Source organism: Ovis canadensis, chromosome 3 (assembly GCF_042477335.2).
Source record: "Ovis canadensis isolate MfBH-ARS-UI-01 breed Bighorn chromosome 3, ARS-UI_OviCan_v2, whole genome shotgun sequence".
In the NCBI taxonomy this organism is placed as follows: domain Eukaryota; kingdom Metazoa; phylum Chordata; class Mammalia; order Artiodactyla; family Bovidae; genus Ovis; species Ovis canadensis.
In genome coordinates, this window is record NC_091247.1 from 60,880,614 (window position 1) to 60,897,361 (window position 16,748).

General features: G+C 49.8%; 1 protein-coding gene across 1 annotated transcript in view; it reads left to right on the plus strand.

Moving 5' to 3' along the window:
* The window catches only part of NCK2 (NCK adaptor protein 2), a 117,819-nt gene that overhangs the window by 29,263 nt on the left and 71,808 nt on the right, over window positions 1–16,748 (plus strand). The window lies entirely within an intron of this gene.

Sequence of the window (16,748 nt, forward strand, 5' to 3'; positions counted from 1 at the left end):
ATACTGTAGCTTCTGAGCATGTGGTTATCTCTCCCTTGAAAGATTTCATGCTTCAGTCTCCTGTTGGACACGCATGTGAGCATCTGCTCTCTGCTGGGCACTGTTCTAGGCTCTGGTGTCCTGTAAGGGGAGGAGATGCTCTGCTCCCCAGGCCCACACCCGGCTCCTCCAAGGGTGGGTGGTGCTGTGGGCTTCTCTGGGTAGTTCGATGATCATTTGTTTAACTAGTTCAGTTTGTTTAGGAAAAAGAACCCTGATTTGTATCAAAGTGAAAGAGGAGAGTGAAAAAGTTGGCTTGAAGCTCAACATTCAGAAAACGAAGATCATGGTATCCGGTCCCATCACTTCATGGGAAATAGATGGGGGAACTGTAGAAACAGTGTCAGACTTTATTTTTCTGGGCTCCAAAATCACTGCAGATGGTGACTGCAGCCATGAAATTAAAAAACGCTTACTCCTTGGAAGAAAAGTTATGACCGACCTAGATAGCATATTCAAAAGCAGAGCCATTACTTTGCCGGCTAAGGTCCGTCTAGTCAAGGCTATGGTTTTTCCTGTGGTGATGTATGGACGTGAGAGTTGGACTGTGAAGAAGGCTGAGTGCCGAAGAATTGATGCTTTTGAACTGTGGTGTTGGAGAAGACTCTTGAGAGTCCCTTGGACTGCAAGGAGATCCAACCAGTCCATTCTGAAGGAAATCAACCCTGGGATTTCTTTGGAAGGAATGATGCTAGAGCTGAAACTCCAGTAGTTTGGCCACCTCATGCGAAGAGTTGACTCATTGGAAAAGACTTTGATGCTGGGAGGGATTGGGGGCAGGAGGAGAAGGGGACGACAGAGGATGAGATGGCTGGATGGCATCACTGACTCGATGGACGTGAATCTGAGTGAACGCCGGGAGTTGGTGATGGACAGGGAGGCCTGGCGTGCCGTGATTCATGGGGTTGCAAAGAGTCGGACACGACTGAGCAACTGAACTGAACTGAACTGAACTTGTATCATAAGAAAAGTATCAGAGACCTGAAATGAACCCCATGTCCAGGAACCCTAACTGATAGGTGTCTGCATGAAGGAAGCTTCAGGTGTGGGGTCCTCCCAACAGCAGACCTCCGTCTGCCCTGTGTGGTGATGTTCTGACTGACGCTCAGTCTTTTTTGTTTGACCAAACATAAGGCTGATGATGAATCAGAATCTGGTGGCCTGTCTGGGTAGGATGTATTGAAAGTGAAAGTGAAGTCGCTCAGTCATGTTGCACTTTTTGCAACCCCATGGACTGGGGCTTACCACGCACCTCTGTCCATGGGATTTTCCAGGCAAGAGTACTAGAGTGAGTTGCTATTTCCTTCTCCAGGGGATCTTCGCAATCCAGGGATCAAACTCAGGTCTCCTGTGATGCAGGTAGACACTTTACCCTGTGAGCCACCAGGGAATCCCTAGAATGTATTGAGTGCTTGCTAAATGCCGGGTACAAGCCAAGCACTTTACTTATTTGATCCTGTGTGTGTATGTTTAGTTGCTCAGTTGAGTCCAACTCTTTGTGACGCCCGTGGACAACAGCCTGCCAGGCTCCTCTGTCCATGGAATTCTCCAAGCAGGAATACTGGAATGGGTGGCCATTTCCTTCTTCGGGAGATCTTTCCGACCCAGGGATCGATCCCAAGTCTGCAGCATTGCAGGTGGATTCTTTCAGGCTGAGTCAGCCTGGAAACCCCATGATTGATACACAGTATATCATCAGTAAAGCAACTTTTCTTTGGAATTGTGTGATTATCTAATGTAACATGGTTACAAAGTTTTATATGATGTGTAATTGAAAAAAGTACTTTCTAAAATTGCTACCAGATGGAACGTTTAGAAATTAAGTAGTGTGCCACTGTCCCAATACCCTGTGGTCTGAGTTTGACTTAACTATATTTCGGGCAAAGTATTAATCAGTGGTGTTCAGGTGCAGGGTAGGAGTGTGTATGTGCCATCCTGCACTAAGTGATTTGCGCTGTGTGTGCTACAGGGGTACACAGTTGACGAGAATTTGGTAGGTTTTTAGATTCCTAAGAGATAGTTTTGAACTACAGAGAGTGGTGAATCCCAGCAGTCACTCAGCCCCAGTGGTCACCTTCTGGGGACCACTCTGGTCCCATCTTTGCCACCTCCTGCTCCTCCCCACCATCATGTTCCTATTACTTTATTGTAAAGTGGACTCCAGGCACATATCATTTCTTGATACATTTTAAGCCAGACTGTAATTTTTAATTTCAAATTGATTTGTTTGAAATTAATTCTGTTTCCTCCCACTCGTTTATTTTTCTCACATTTCAGAATGGTCCCTTTATATTATATTCTTCATTGTCTCCTTTGGGTTTTAAACATTATTTATGGGTTTATGGCTTAATTTAAATAGCTTCTTCGGTAGACAAAGGAGCTGTCTATCTCAGGCTACCTTTCAACTGAAGAATAATCAGTCAATTATTCCCTGTTGAAAATTAGTTCTTGTCCCTCTGTGACCCCCATGCCTGGTTGGCCTAACCAGAGCACCACCCCCTCCCCATATATGAGCTTCATGAACTGTACTGATTCACTGGGGCTCTCTAATGTGAATGTTTTTTCTTTGTACGCTTGTCATGCTCATAATCTCATTGGTGAATGAGATGGGCTAACTGGTTGTCAAAGTTCCCATTTGGTTTTGTGATTACAACAACAAAAACCAGTATGAGGCATGATTCCCCTCCATCCCCACTCCACGTTGCTTAGGGAGTGGATGACACCCACCCAGGATGTAGTTTGAGCAGAGTGGGCCCGTGGTGTTATGCTTCGGCCTGTTTGGCGCAGCACTGTGGGTGTCCCCCACCCCAGGCATGGAGGGTGTGGGGGAGGAGGCCACACGCGGCCCACCTCCCCTGGGAGCCCAGGGTCTGCACTGTTGCCTGGTGTCACCCGTAGCTCTCACTTCCCCTTCCTGTCCTGGGTGGGAGTGGGAGACGCCCTGCTTCTGTCCCAGCTATAACGGCCACACCTCCTGGATTTTCTGTAACAAACTCCCTTCCTACTGCTTTCCCTGCTTTCTGTAAGCATTCCAAATATCTTGCAATTTCAACATCCTCTGGAAACAGCCAAAGAAATTTTGGGGGCGGGTCAGGATCTTCTGTCACTTCACTGGGCATTTGGCCGGTGGGCCCTTCCTATGGCCAGGGCAGGGCCACCCAGCTGTGGTCGCCAGCTGCTCCCTGCACCTCCCCTTCCTTCCCCACCCACAGAGCATGTGGTTGTCCTTGTGGTCCTCTGGCCCAGAGAGGGAACTCTGATGCTTGGAACTTGACTAGGAAAGAGAACTTGCGAATTTTCTCCATGTTTGGCCACTGAGTGACTGATGCAGTTTGCCTGCTTCCCTCTCATGGCCCTTCCTGCAGGCCCCTCTGCTGCCCAGGCTGGTTCTGGCACCCCTGTCCTGCAGGGCGACATCAGCTTTTCCCAGTTTCCAAGGATCTTAACCATCGGATCACAGGTGACAGGTGCAGAGTGACACACCTTCCTGGTCTCTTCCTGTTTCAGCTCCGCTGGGAGTCACCACTGCTGTCTCCCTTTTCCAGGTGACCTCTGCTCTACCCAGGCCACGGGGTTCTTCCTTGGGGGTTCTCCTAGGAAACGGGAATCTCTTGGGTATTTTGGACGGGGGATGTATAAAGGACCGCAGCAGCCACGGGGCAGGAAGAGTCACCCAGAGATGGAAACCAGAAGCTGCTGCTGTCCCTGGGCTGGGAGCAAGTCCAGGACCCCTACCCTGGGTCACCGAGCAGGAAGCAGAGCTGTGGGCCACCCAGCCCCCACGCCCCCAGCCCTGGAAGCAGCTGGAGCCTCCCTAAGTGGCAGCGGGGGTGGGGACGGCAAACGTGCCCTTCCTTTGGCCGAGTTGCACTAGGGCTGCTGTCCTGCAGAACTAACCAGAATCTGGCTGGCAGGGATCTGGGGAGCACAGCTTTCTGGTTTTCTTTCCTGGCATCACAGAATGTGGCCGATGCCTGCATCCTGACACCAGCAGGCCACGTGTGGCTGGGGGGACACTAGAGGTGTGGGTGGAGCGAGTGAGCCACCTGCCTGTGGTGGGCGAGGGTGGCGGCTGCCATGTGTTTCCCCTATGGGGTCAGCAGAGATGGTGGAGGGTCCACTCATCTGCAGACCCTGCTCACTGGCGGGTGTGGACTAGTGAGCCAAAGCAGGGCTGGCACAGCCGGCCTGGGCTGACTACACGTGTAGGTGACTACACGCTCCTCCAGTGTGGCTGGGCTTTGGAGCAGGTCATGGGCGCTGGTGTGCATGTTTCTCATCCGGGTGCCAAGTGAGGACTCGGGGGCCTTTGGTTCCCCTGGCATGTCACATGATGGGTAGAGGGACAAGCTTGTCTCTGAAGCTCTGGTGCAGACAGTTCACCCGCGACAGACAGGAAACAGCTTCAAGTGCCCAGAGGATGCTGAGTCCCCAGTTCTCAGTGAAGGGAAGGGGTTGGGGTGAGGGGTCATGAGAATCAAACCAGGGCAGGGTGCTTTCCTCATCCATCCACCTCTGGGTCCCCTCTGACCTGAGGAGCTGGCTCATTTCAGGCCAGACTCTGTGAGGCTCCCAGCTCATGGGTACCTGTACTGCTGTCTTCCCCAGCAAGCTCAGGGAGATGACAGCTGCCTTCTCCAGCTCCCTGAGCAAGACAGGAAGTTGTCAGGGGGCAGGTGTCTTGTGAAGGGATGTTGGCAGGAGACCCGATGCAGGGCAGGGCTTGTAGGGGAGAAGTAGGGACCCTTCCTCGGTCCACCTCCTAGTGTGCATGGTGGTAAGTGGCCTCTGCTGGCCACGAAGGGTGTGTGTCTGGCATTGACCCTGCTCTGAAGCCTGCCTCTCACGCAGGGCAGTCAGCAGACCATCCCCTCAGGGGGATGTGCAGTCTGACCGGATGGTTGCCCAGGTCATAACCATGTGCAGAGGATGGGGAGAAGAGCAGCCCAGGGCAGGGGGCAGCATGGGCTTGGGCAGCCTCCTGGTGGAGTCTGCATGCTCGGCTGAAGTCCTTGTACCCTGCTGCTGGATGGGAGGGAAGGATGCCCTTGTAACTGGTTACACATAAACTGGGATAAAGATTATTTTTAAAAGAGCTTTAAAAATATGCTGTAAGAATATAGTCTTCTAAATGTGGAAGTCTGGTTTTAGAATATTTGAATTGAGCAATTTTTGAGAATAATTTTATTAGGAACAGTTAGTGTTTATAAGAATACCTCCTGAAGAGACAAAAATGCCAGCATTCAGGACTTTTTCATCTTTGCTAGTGCTAAGTTGCTTCAGTCATGTCTGGCTTTTTGTGACCCTATGGACCATAGCCTGCCAGGCTCCTCTGTCCAAGGGATTCTCCAGGCAAGAATAAGAGAGTAGGTTGCCATTTCCTTCTCCAGGGAATTTTCTCAGCCCAGGGACTGAACCCTCCTTTCCTGCATTGGCAGCTGGATTCTTTACTGCTGAGCCACCAGAGGAACCTACTTTAGGATAGTTCTCTTCTAATCACTGTATCGTCCTTTGTCAGAGTGTGGCAGCATCCCCTCTACCCCCTGCCAGGGGAGGATGCAGCGTCACAGCCCAACTGGGCATCCTGGACAGAGTTCCGTCCCAGAGTCCAGACGCTGTGGAGGACACACTCTGAGCTGTCACCCAGCTCGCAGTGGAGGAGGTGGGGGTGGGGTGGGGGTGGGGTGGGGGTGGGATGGGGGTGGGAGAGGCAGGAGGGGAATCTTATCCCCACCACAGGGGAGGGGGGATGCAGGAGGAAGAAGGCGGAGGACTCTGATTTATCTTACTAACCAGGTTTGATGGGCTTCCCTGCTGGCTCAGCAGTAGAGAACCCGCCTGCCAGTGCAGCAGACTTGGGTTCAATCACTGGATTGAAAAGGTCCCCTGGAGAAGGCAATGGCCACCATTCTGGTATTCTCACCTGGGAAATCCCATGGACAGAGGAGCCTGGAGGGCTGTAGTCTGTGGGGCCACAGAGTCAGACACGACTGAGTGAGCATGAGCGTGAACCAGCTTTGGCTCCAGATCTCTTGATGAGTCCATGAAGTAAAACACACACTCATACACACACACATCCTGGACAGAATGTTGATTTCGGGGAGCTCGCATGTCTGTATGATGGGGTTAATTTTCTTTGCTGTAGAAAATGAGGAACTGATGTGAGAAAAACAGCACGTGAGAAAAACAGCACGTGAGAACTACTGTCCAGGGGACTGTGTGTGATCAGACCCCCCCTTGCCTCCTCATATCACACGTGTACCCACACACTTGGTGCTTTAGAACTCTCTGGGCTTTGTGTGTTTGCTATCCTGAAATGATTTAATTCGGTTCTACTCTGACTTTCATAAGTGACTTCTCCTCCTGTTTATTTACTTTTTCCTTTCCTATATGACATGACGTTATTTTAACTAAGCATGTTTTGAATGCATGAGAAATGAGGCGTACTTTTTTTTGAGGTATATGTTTTTTTAATAGAAAAAATGTTCTGATTGCATGATTAATCAAGAATGAGTTTTACTGTAGAGTGTTGGTAAGTTTCAGAAGTGAAATCTTCAGTATTTAAACCTTTGCTTCTCAACCTCTAGGATAAGTTGGGGCCTGATGCCATCAACATGTAGATATCCGTCACCATGGTTTTGTACTTTGGCTTCATGTGTGTGAACTTGTGTAAAGGATGGCGCGCACACACACATGTGCACACACACCCTTATTTTCATTTGGCCTCTGGCTTTAAATTCCTATGTCCACCCACAAATCCTGCTTCTCCTGTGCCCCTCAATCGGTCCAGATGGGATGGATAAGATGACCATCTTTCTGTCTACATGGGGCCCCCTTTGAGAGTGGAAGGGGCTGAGCCTGCAGCCACGGAGCAGAGGTGGCTGAGGGCACCAGAGTCTTGAGCTGCCGGCGCTCCCTTCCGTCATCCACGCGGGGCCTCTGTCTCTTGCCCGCTGTGTGCTCGTGTCTTCCTGCTCCAGACCTTTCTCCCTCTCATCAGCCTCTTCACTGGGGTCGACCTTCTGATACATACGCTTTCTTTGCTGTTCCCCAAGTCAAGGGGCTCCTTACACATCTGATTCTGCCTCATTGTCCACCGCGTAGCCCCCGTATGGTGGGGTTCCACAGCGGTCATTCCCAGCCAGGAAGCGTCTGCCCACCCCAACCTCTGCAGGTGCAGTTCCCGACGCCTTGCCCACCTCCACTGCCTCCTTGTGGGCCTAAAATGGCATCTCCCCTTCGAAGGCTCTGCATGATCCCTGGGCCTTCCTTCTCCCGTTAATACACGTCAGCTCCTAATTCCCCCACTCCATCTCCTGGGAAGTGGGCACTGGTGTGCTGAGAGCCTGGTCCCCTGACCTGGATCCTGACCCTCCTCTTGGCACTGACTTTGGGCTGGTAAGGCTCTTAGTGCCTCACTATTCTCATCTGAGAAAGGGGGACAATAGTAGTAGTTAGTTCCTGGGATAGTTGTGAGGTTTATACAGAGCAGGGCCTCAGAGAGCCTGCTGCTCGGCAGGCAGCAACCCTGCAGTTGGTGCTGTCCATGGCCAGCGGTGGCCGTGCCCTCTCTACAGTGCTCGTCCTACATACGTGTTTCTCCAGCTGCTGTCTGTGTGAGTGTAGAGACTCTGGGAGCATCATCAGGCTCGAAGGCTTTGCTGAGTCACTTTGTGAGTGTGCATGTATATATGTATATAGTTTCATCACTCAGTCATGTCTGTTTTGAGATACCATGGACTGTAGCCCACCAGGCTCCTCTGTCCATGGGATTTCCCAGGCAAGAATACTGGAGTGGGTTGCCATTTCCGCCTCCAGGGGATGTTTTTGACCCAGGATTCAAACCCTGATCTCCTGCATTGCCAGGCAGGTTCTTTACCACTGTGCCACCTGGGAAGCCCCATATATATATATATACATATATATATATATATATATATATATACACACACACACATATATATATACACACACACACACACATATATATATACATATATATATACACACATATACATACATACATACATGTATATTATTCCCTGTTTGTTTCTTACTGCAAATACCTTGAGTTGAGATTACACACGTACAGCTATGGATGTGAGCATATCTGAGTGACCTGAAGACTTGAGGCCACCTGATCCCTTGAGTGGAGGGAGGGTTTCTGACGAGACAGAGAGCTGCTTTCCCAGGTTGGACATCTGTCCCCTTCTCCTTGTGTCCTATGTCCTGGAAGCTGGGGGCAGGAGTGGGAGGGGCAGGGAAGGATGACCACATGCCAGCCAGTGGCATGACTGGCTTGTAAGGAGGAGCCTCATCCGATGTAGAGAGTGAGCTGTGAGCTGAGGATGGGCTGCTGTGGGGATCCCACTTGACGGTCTCTTCCTCTGCCTCCCTCATCGGCATTTCTTACACATTTAATTTAAAAAATTGGAGGACAGTTGGTTTACAGTGTTGGGTAGTTTCAGGTGTACACCACAGGGATCCAGTGACGCATCGCTGGTTTGGGATAGTTTGAGTGGGAAGGTTGCCTTCCTGCACTGGTCGTGGGCAGGCAGGCTGGACGCACCTGGGCGCTTGTGCTGGGCCCTACTGCTCGGCTCCCCAGGCACAGTCAGGAGGGGCCAGTTCCTCTGCCACCCGGGTTCCTGGTGCCACGTCTCCCACTCAGGTGATGGTTGGAAAGAAGGCTTCTTGAGGACTCAGGAAGAAAAAAGCAGTCTTTTCCTAACTACTGAACTTAATGCAAATCCTCCTCAAAATCTTCCTAGGGAGTGCCTGCTGCACGTAACATCCCATGTTCCTGTCTGCCCACTCCTGACTTTATTAGTAGGTAGTGTCTGCTTTCCATACTTCTCTTTCTTTTTACTTCCTTAGAATAGTTTCATTTTCACGCCCAATTCAGCTCAACTCATATGATGTCTAATGTTAAAACCTGGTAACTTCTTAGCGTTGGAGGATCCTGCCCATTGAAATTGTCTGGCTGCAGCTGTCCTGTCTGTGGAGAAGCCAGGGCTCGGGGTTGAGGGGTATACAAGTTATGCCTCTTTTAAGCACTAGTGGCCGCAGAGCAGGAGTCCCCAGAGCTGACCTCAGGTCACCTGGGCTAACACAGCATCCCCGACATTCCTGATTGGAAGGCTGTTTTCCGCGGGAGATGGGGCAGTAATGCTGACCGCTGTGCTGCATCCATGGGTGGGGTGTAAGCTGCCCCTTTATTTCAAGGCATAACAAGCCCCACTTGCAACTGATCCATGAGCACAGGCAGCGAGCTGCTCCAGGTCAGGCCCTGTGGTGGGTGCCTCTGATCCATAGATGGGAAGCTGCCTTCCTGAGTCTTGTTGGCCAGTGAGGGTCAGTGGAAGGCGGAACCCTGAGAGGTAGTTGTCACCCTTCTGGGATCTTCCCCGACACACCCGATGAAGGATAAGCCTGGGTCTCGGTGGCTGCTGAACTTGGACCCAAAAGACAGTAGCAAGTCTTCACGTTGGGCTCTCTTTGTTCTTGAAATTTTTTATAATTTTTATTTATTTTTGGGTGCACTGGGATTTCGTTGCTGGGCACTGGCTCTCTCTAGGCACGATGAGTGGGGGCTACTCTCGCTGTGGTGTGCAGGCTTCTCATTGTGGCAGCTGCTCTTGCTGAGGGAGCACAGGCTCAGCAGCTGTCCGTGGGGGGCTGCTCTCTCTGCGGTGTGCAGGCTCCTCGCTGTGGTGGCTGCTCTTGCTGGGGGAGCACAGGCTCAGCAGTTGTCCGTGGGCTTAGTTGCCCCATGGCATGTGGGATCTTCCCAGACCAGAGACTGAACCCATGTCTCCTGCCCTGGCATGTGGATTCTAAACCACTGCACCCCAGAGAAGTCCTGGGCTCTCTTTCAACTATGTTCTTTGAGAAAGAGCAAGCAGGGTGGCGAGAGTGTGTCGAGTGCTGTTTAGAAGCCTCCAGGGTTTTCTGTCAGCTGCCTGAGCCTGGCTGGCCCCCAGTTCCTGCCCCCCCCCACCCCCCCGGGGAGCCTGTGCTTTGTCACTCACTGGAGGAGGCTTCCCTAAGTCCCTTCTTGCAAGTGGGTTTGTTCTGAATGAACAAGGGTGTCCCAAGTCCAGGGGCATGGATGGCGTGGCATACAGCCTCTGCTCCTGGTCAGCCCCTGCTCCAGGGAGGCTGTGCTCAGAAATGCCAATGGTCACTGCAGGGATCAACCGCCCAGGAACTCAGATCCTTTCTAAGCTAAGAGCCTGAGTTTGTGTTTTATGGGAACATCTTGTTACTGTTTAACGAGGGGGCACGTGCGGGTACATTTCTGTCTGCCAAGGATGGAGGCAGAGGGAGATGGTAAAATAAGATCCGCATCATCCTGGGATGTCTCCCTCCCTGCGGGCATCTCTTCTCCCACAGGTGGGTGGAGATGGCGCGGGCAGGAAGGGGAAGAACACAGCGTCCCCTGTGGTGCTGTTGGCTGATGGCAGTCCAGGACCGCGGGGGCGTGGGGTTTGCCTGAAACCTGATCACTTCTGAAGGGTGCTTCGTAAGTTTTCTGTCTGCTGTGTGTGTAAAAAGATGCAGGTTAGTAACTGCTGGTCCTGGCAATGTCACTGTTTGGTCAGTGTTGATATCTGGTTTTTCATGCGTATACCCTGGAGGTGCTTTTCTGGGCTCACTCCTATTAAAGCTTTTATTTTGTGGGAGTGAATGATCAAACACTTCTTTTGGTGTTGCCTCAGAGCATTATAAATTCCAAAGAGCTTTGTTTTGTGGTCACTGAGTTGAGTGGTTATTGCAGTGTTTTTCTTTCCTTGGATATTTGAGAGCGCTCTCTGGTCCCAGGTGTTTTTAATTTCTTTGATCCATCTCTAAAAGATAATGCTTCGTGTTTTATGTATGGCTTTACAGCCATTTTTTTTTTTTAAACACTATTTATATATTTGGCTGCTTCCAGTCTTAGTTCTGTCACTTGGGATATTTCCTTGCAGCACAGACTTAGTTGCTCCAAGGCATGTGGGATCTTAGTTTCCCAACCAGGGGTCAAACCCGTGTCATCTGCATTATAAGGCAGATTCTTAAACCACTGGACCACCAGGAAAGTCCCTTACAGCCATTCAGAGCCTTCAAATTATTAAACTTGAAGAGAAAATCATTTGGTTCTTTGTTGAATTTGGCTCCTTGGTGCCACTCAGTTGTGCTACTAGACTGTGGGGTGTCAGCCATCGAGCCTGGAATTCCACAATTTATTTATTTAAGATAAATAAAATTTATTAAAATTTGTTTTATTTAAAGTAAATATATACATCTGAGCCACCAGGAAAGTCCATAAAACATTCCAGCTGAGCTATTTCAAATCTTAAAAGATGATGCTGTGAAAGTGCTATACTCAATAGGCCAGCAAATTTGGAAAACTCAGCAGTGGCCATAGGACTGGAAAAGGTCAGTTTTCATTCCAGTCCCAAAGAAAGGCAATGCCAAAGAATGTTCAAGCTACCACACAACTGTTCTCATCTCACACGCTAGCAAAGTAATGCTCAAATATTCTCCAAGCCAGGTTCAACAGTATGTGAACCATTAACTTCCAGATCTTCAAGCTGGACTTAGAAAAGCCAGAGGAACCAGAGATCAAGTTGCCAACATCCATTGAATCATAGAAAAAGCAAGAGAGTTGCAGAAAAACATCTGCCTCATTGACTACTCTAAAGCCTTTGACTGTGTGGATCACAACAAACTGTAGAAAAATCTGAACGAGTTGGGAATACCAGACCACCTGACCTGCCTCCTGAGAAATCTGTGTACAGGTCAAGAAGCAACAGTTAGAACTGAACATGGAACAACAGACTGGTTCCAAATTGGGAAGGAGTATGTCACGACTGTATATTGTCACCCTGCTTATTTAACTTATATGCAGAGTACATCATGAGAAACACTGGGCTGGATGAAGCACAAACTGGAATCAAGATTGCCAGGAGAAATATCAATAACCTTAGATAAGCAGATGACACCACCCTGATAGCAGAAAGTGAAGAACTAAAATGCCTCTTGATGAAAGTGAAAGAGGACAGTGAAAAAGCTGGCTGAAAACTTGGATTCAAAAAACTAAGGTCATGGCAATCCGGTCACATCACTTCATGGCAAATGGATGGGGGAATAATGGAAACAGTGAGAGACTTTATTTTCTTGGGCTCCAATATCACTGCAGATGGTGACTGCAGCCATGAAATTAAAGGACGCCTGCACCTTGGAAGAAAAGCTGTGACCAACCTAGACAGCATATTGAAAAGCAGAGATATTAATTTGCTGATAGAGGTCCGTCTAGTCAAAACTGTGGTTTTTCCAGTAGTCGCATATGGATGTGAGAGTTGGACTGTGAAGAAAGCTGAGCGACGAAGAATTGATGCTTTTGGCCTGTGGTGTTCTTGACTTGGACTGCAAGGGGATCCAACCAGTCCATCCTAAAGGAAATGAGTCCTCAGTATTCATCTGAAGGACTGAAGCTGAAGCTCCAATACTTTGGCCACCTGATACGAAGTACTGACTTATTAGAAGAGACCCTGATGTTGGGAAAGATTGAAGGCAGGAGGAGAAGGAGGTGACAGAGGATGAGATGGTTGGATGGCATCACTGACTCAGTGGACATGAGTCTGAGCAAGCTCCAGGAGTTGGTGATGGACAGGGAAGCCTGGCGTGCTGCGGTCCGTGAGGTTGCAAAGAGCTGGACATGACCAAGCAACTGAACTGAAGGTTTTTGTTTTTTTTTTTTAATGTGGACCATTTTTAAAGTCTTTTTGAATTTGTTACAGTACCGTTTCTGTTTTATGTTTTTTGTCTGTGAGGCATGTGGGATTTAGCTCCCCAACCAGGGATCAAGCCCATACGCCCTCCATTGGAAGGTGGAGCCTTAACCACTGGACTGGCAGGGAAGTCCCAAGGCTGGAGCCTTTCAGAAGGATGGCCACAGTCTGGTCTTGGAGGTATCCCTGAGTTCCCAGATACTAACTGTATCATTTTCCTAGGACCTTGGAAACAGTACCGCACACTAGGTGTCTGAAGACAAGGGAAACTGTGCTAGTACTCCCTCTGTGACCTGTCAGGCCGTCGATCCTTCCTGGCCCTTTCCAGCTTCTGCTTCCCAGATGGTGGGCTTCCCTGATGAGAAGTTTTTTTCTCCTGAGATGTCCTGGGAGAAAGCAGTCACGGTGTGGTCATGGGGAGAGACATAGGGGGTGTAATTCCTATTATCCCAAAAGATGGAAGGGACTCAAGTCCAAAGGCAGCTGGTGGAGAGCTGGGCTTTAGTTTTTGCTCATGCTCTGCACAGACCCAAGTGGCTTTTCCTGCCCAGCACAGGGGAGAGGTCAGACTGGCCACAGCACTGGTGATGTGGATGCCGGCAGAGCTTCTCTGACAGCGGGCCATTCCTGCTCCTCTCTGGACATGAGGTTCTCAGGGGTTCCTCCTGCTCAGGTAAGTTTAGTGAAAGTTCATTAAACCTTGCAAAGCACCTGGCACCTGCCTGCTGCCCTGTGCATGCTCTCTCCCTGGATTAACTTTTCTCCTTAACAGGGATGAAACTACCCTTAAAAGGATGAGACTACCATTGCTCGTCCTCATCTCTTGTCGAGTAAGAGCAGGAACATCCTGGCTCACATTTCTGTGTATTGAAATAGCTGCAGCCTGTACCACAGTTTGTGTAGCTTGCATCAGACTCTTCTGCTGACCAGTGCAGAGCCTGCTAACCTCCCCCAGTGTCTTCTAGGACTTTCTTTTTTTGGTTGTCTTTCAGTGTTCTTTTTTTTTTTTTTTTAAAGATATTTTTTGACATGGGTCATTTTTAAAGTCTTAACTGAATTTGTTACAATATTAATTCTGTTTTATTTTGGGGTTTTTTTTGGGCCCCGAGGCATGTGGGAATTTAGCTCCCCAACCAGGGATTGAATCCATACCCCCGCAAAGGAAGGCAAAGTCTTAACCACTAGACCACCAGGGAAGTCTGTCTTTCGATATTCTTTTCCCATAAAATGCATACTTTCCCCCCACTAGTTTCCCATTTCCTCTTTATTCTAAAGTAGCTTACATCAGTCATAAACCATTGACATTCAGTGCTCTGTGCTTCGAGACAAAAACCATCTGTACTAATTCTATGTCTGTTTGACGGAGGAGGAGGAGCGGGGGAGCTCATGGATCTCTTGGTTACTGGTTTGTGTTCTTAAAAGTGTGTTCAAGTTGCATTTCATCATTTCAGAATTCTCAGTGGATTCTCAGACAAATTCCTACTTAGTATACGATGAATGTGAACTATTTAATGCATGTTCTCTGCCCATCTGCCCCTCCTCCAGGCCTTCAGCCTCCTGTGCTTGGGCTGGTCCAGGGATTGAAATTGTCCCCCTTCATCAGCTGATTGATGGGGACCCCCCTCCCCCCCCAACCCTCTATGGGGTGATGACCAAGCCAAGGGTGCACTTGATCCCAAGTGTTCAATAACTTCTTTCATTAAAAAAAAATTAACCTATTAATATTTCTTTCAATTCAGATAAGAGAGTTCTTTTCCACTGAAGAAGTTTCCCAGGGTCAGGCTGATGAAGATGATTCTCCTGCCAGAATTTATTAATACCATCCTATTAATATGGCCAGTAGAAAGGTCTGAGAAACAATGAGTAAAGCATTATTGCCCATCAGTCTTTTCTGAGGATCAGGCTCTGAGGTTCTTAAATTTGTTCCAATTTAACCAGAGAGCTTTTTAAGACAGAAAGCCACCCCCCAACCCCCACCCCACTTGGTTTCTGTCTCAGGAGTCCAGAGTGGCCCCAGTTATTTGCATTTCTAAGAAGCTCCCAGGTGATGCTGCTGCTGCTGCTACTGGTCAGGGCGTGGGTGGAGCCCCTAGATGAGGAGGAAGAGCCAACTTTGCACAGGTGGCCGTCGGCTCTGCCTTCTCCCTGCTCTGATGAGGGGAGTGTCTGCTCGGAGTCTAAATCATAACGTCCTCAGGTGTCCCTTGAATGCACAGAAACAGAACTGGCTGGCCTTCAGACACCTCGGCATTTATTGCTTTTGCTGCGTGAAGTGTTATCTCCTGTTGGTGCAGTGGGAGGAGTTAAGAGTTGATTTTTGGGCTAAATCATGGCACCCAGTTCTCCTTCCTTGGAGCCCACAGGAGGGCCTGCATGGATTGATAAAAGTAGCCATTAGGAAACTGCTCTGTCATGAAAACTGGTTGATCCTATGACAGTGACAGGCACTTGTCTCCTCACTTCCTGCAGCTTGTATAATTGCTCACCTCCTATTTTTAGTGGCACTGCTGACTCAAAATGAAAACCAATGCCAGACTCTGCCTCTCAGTGCCCTGTCTGCAGGGGACTGGGCTCTTAGGTGGGTGAGGCCGGGGGCTGGCGCGGGCGAGGTGGCCTGCTAGAAAGTGGATCTTTGGGCAGGGGGCCTGGGAGCCCCACCACTTCCGCTGGCCCCTTATTGCTCCCCCCAACCCAGGCCGCCACCCAGAGGAGCCCTCTGGGGCCCCTGTTTCAGGGCACTGCTGCATGGAGTGTCTCACCATTGATGGGGGTCTTGCTGCCCCCCAGCCTGTCTTCACTCTTAGGGGACAGCTCAGCACCAGGTGGGCTGCAGGCACCTTTGGCCTCTGTTCTGGGTGCAGCTGATGGAGGTGGAGCCAGGTGGAGTTTGTCTTCAGCTGCTTGCCCCCTTTCTGTAAGTCCAGGTGGCTGGTGCTGCCAGCTGGTATGCAGTCTGGGCGTAGTTGGAGGATTGGCCCTTCAGCTTTGGCCTCTTGAGTTGTGCCCCAGGAGGGGTCTAGCCAGCTAGCTCATGCCTGTGTGTTCACAGGGATTCACAAAGAATCAGGTAGAACCCAACAGTCCTGCTTTTGTATCAACAGAGAGATGAACCTGAGGATGGTTCTCTTGTCACTGGAGCTTGGCAGGAGGTGACGTACTCTGCCTTGGTGCTGCCCCTCCAGCTCAGGACACCCTGGGGCTCTGGAAATATACTGGATTAAAGTGACCATAATTGGAAGGTGCTTGATACCGTGTGAGCCACCCTGAAACCTGGTGGCCTGGGGCTCACCTGTCCTGCACCTACCTTTTCTCCTGGGTCAAAAGAAAGGCTTAGAGCAGAAGAGTTTTCATCCTTTCCTTTAGGATTTAAATCTAGTAATTTGTAAGAGTGATGGCTCAGTGGTAAAGAATTCACCTGTCAATGCAGGACATGCAAGAGACACTGATTCCATCCCTGGGTCAGGAAGATCCCCAGAGGAAGAAATGGCAACCTACTGCAGTATTCTTGCTGGGAAATCCCATGAACAGAGGAGCCTGGTGGGCTACAGTCCATGGGGTCACAAAGAGTCAGACACGACTGAGCACACACACATGCGCAATTTCTAAGAGAACGTTGACTTCGTCTGGAGGAGCCCGGGGAAGTAATGTCAGTTACAGCCACACTGTAAGGAATTGGCCCTTTTTCCTCTCCTCCCTGTAACCTCGTCTGCCTTCGCACCCTGGACTGGTAGCGAGCTATGTGGACTTCAGGATGCCTATCCTGAGGGACCGGCAGGAGTTGAGGGTGTGTGGAGTGTGGGCTTAGAGAATGCACTTTATCCTTCTCATGTCTTTACCAGCCAGCACTTCCAGCAGTCGTATCTTGAGTCCCTGGGATGTCCTCACGCTTTACTTGTACGATCATGTGTGTTGTTTATCGCATGTTTATATCGC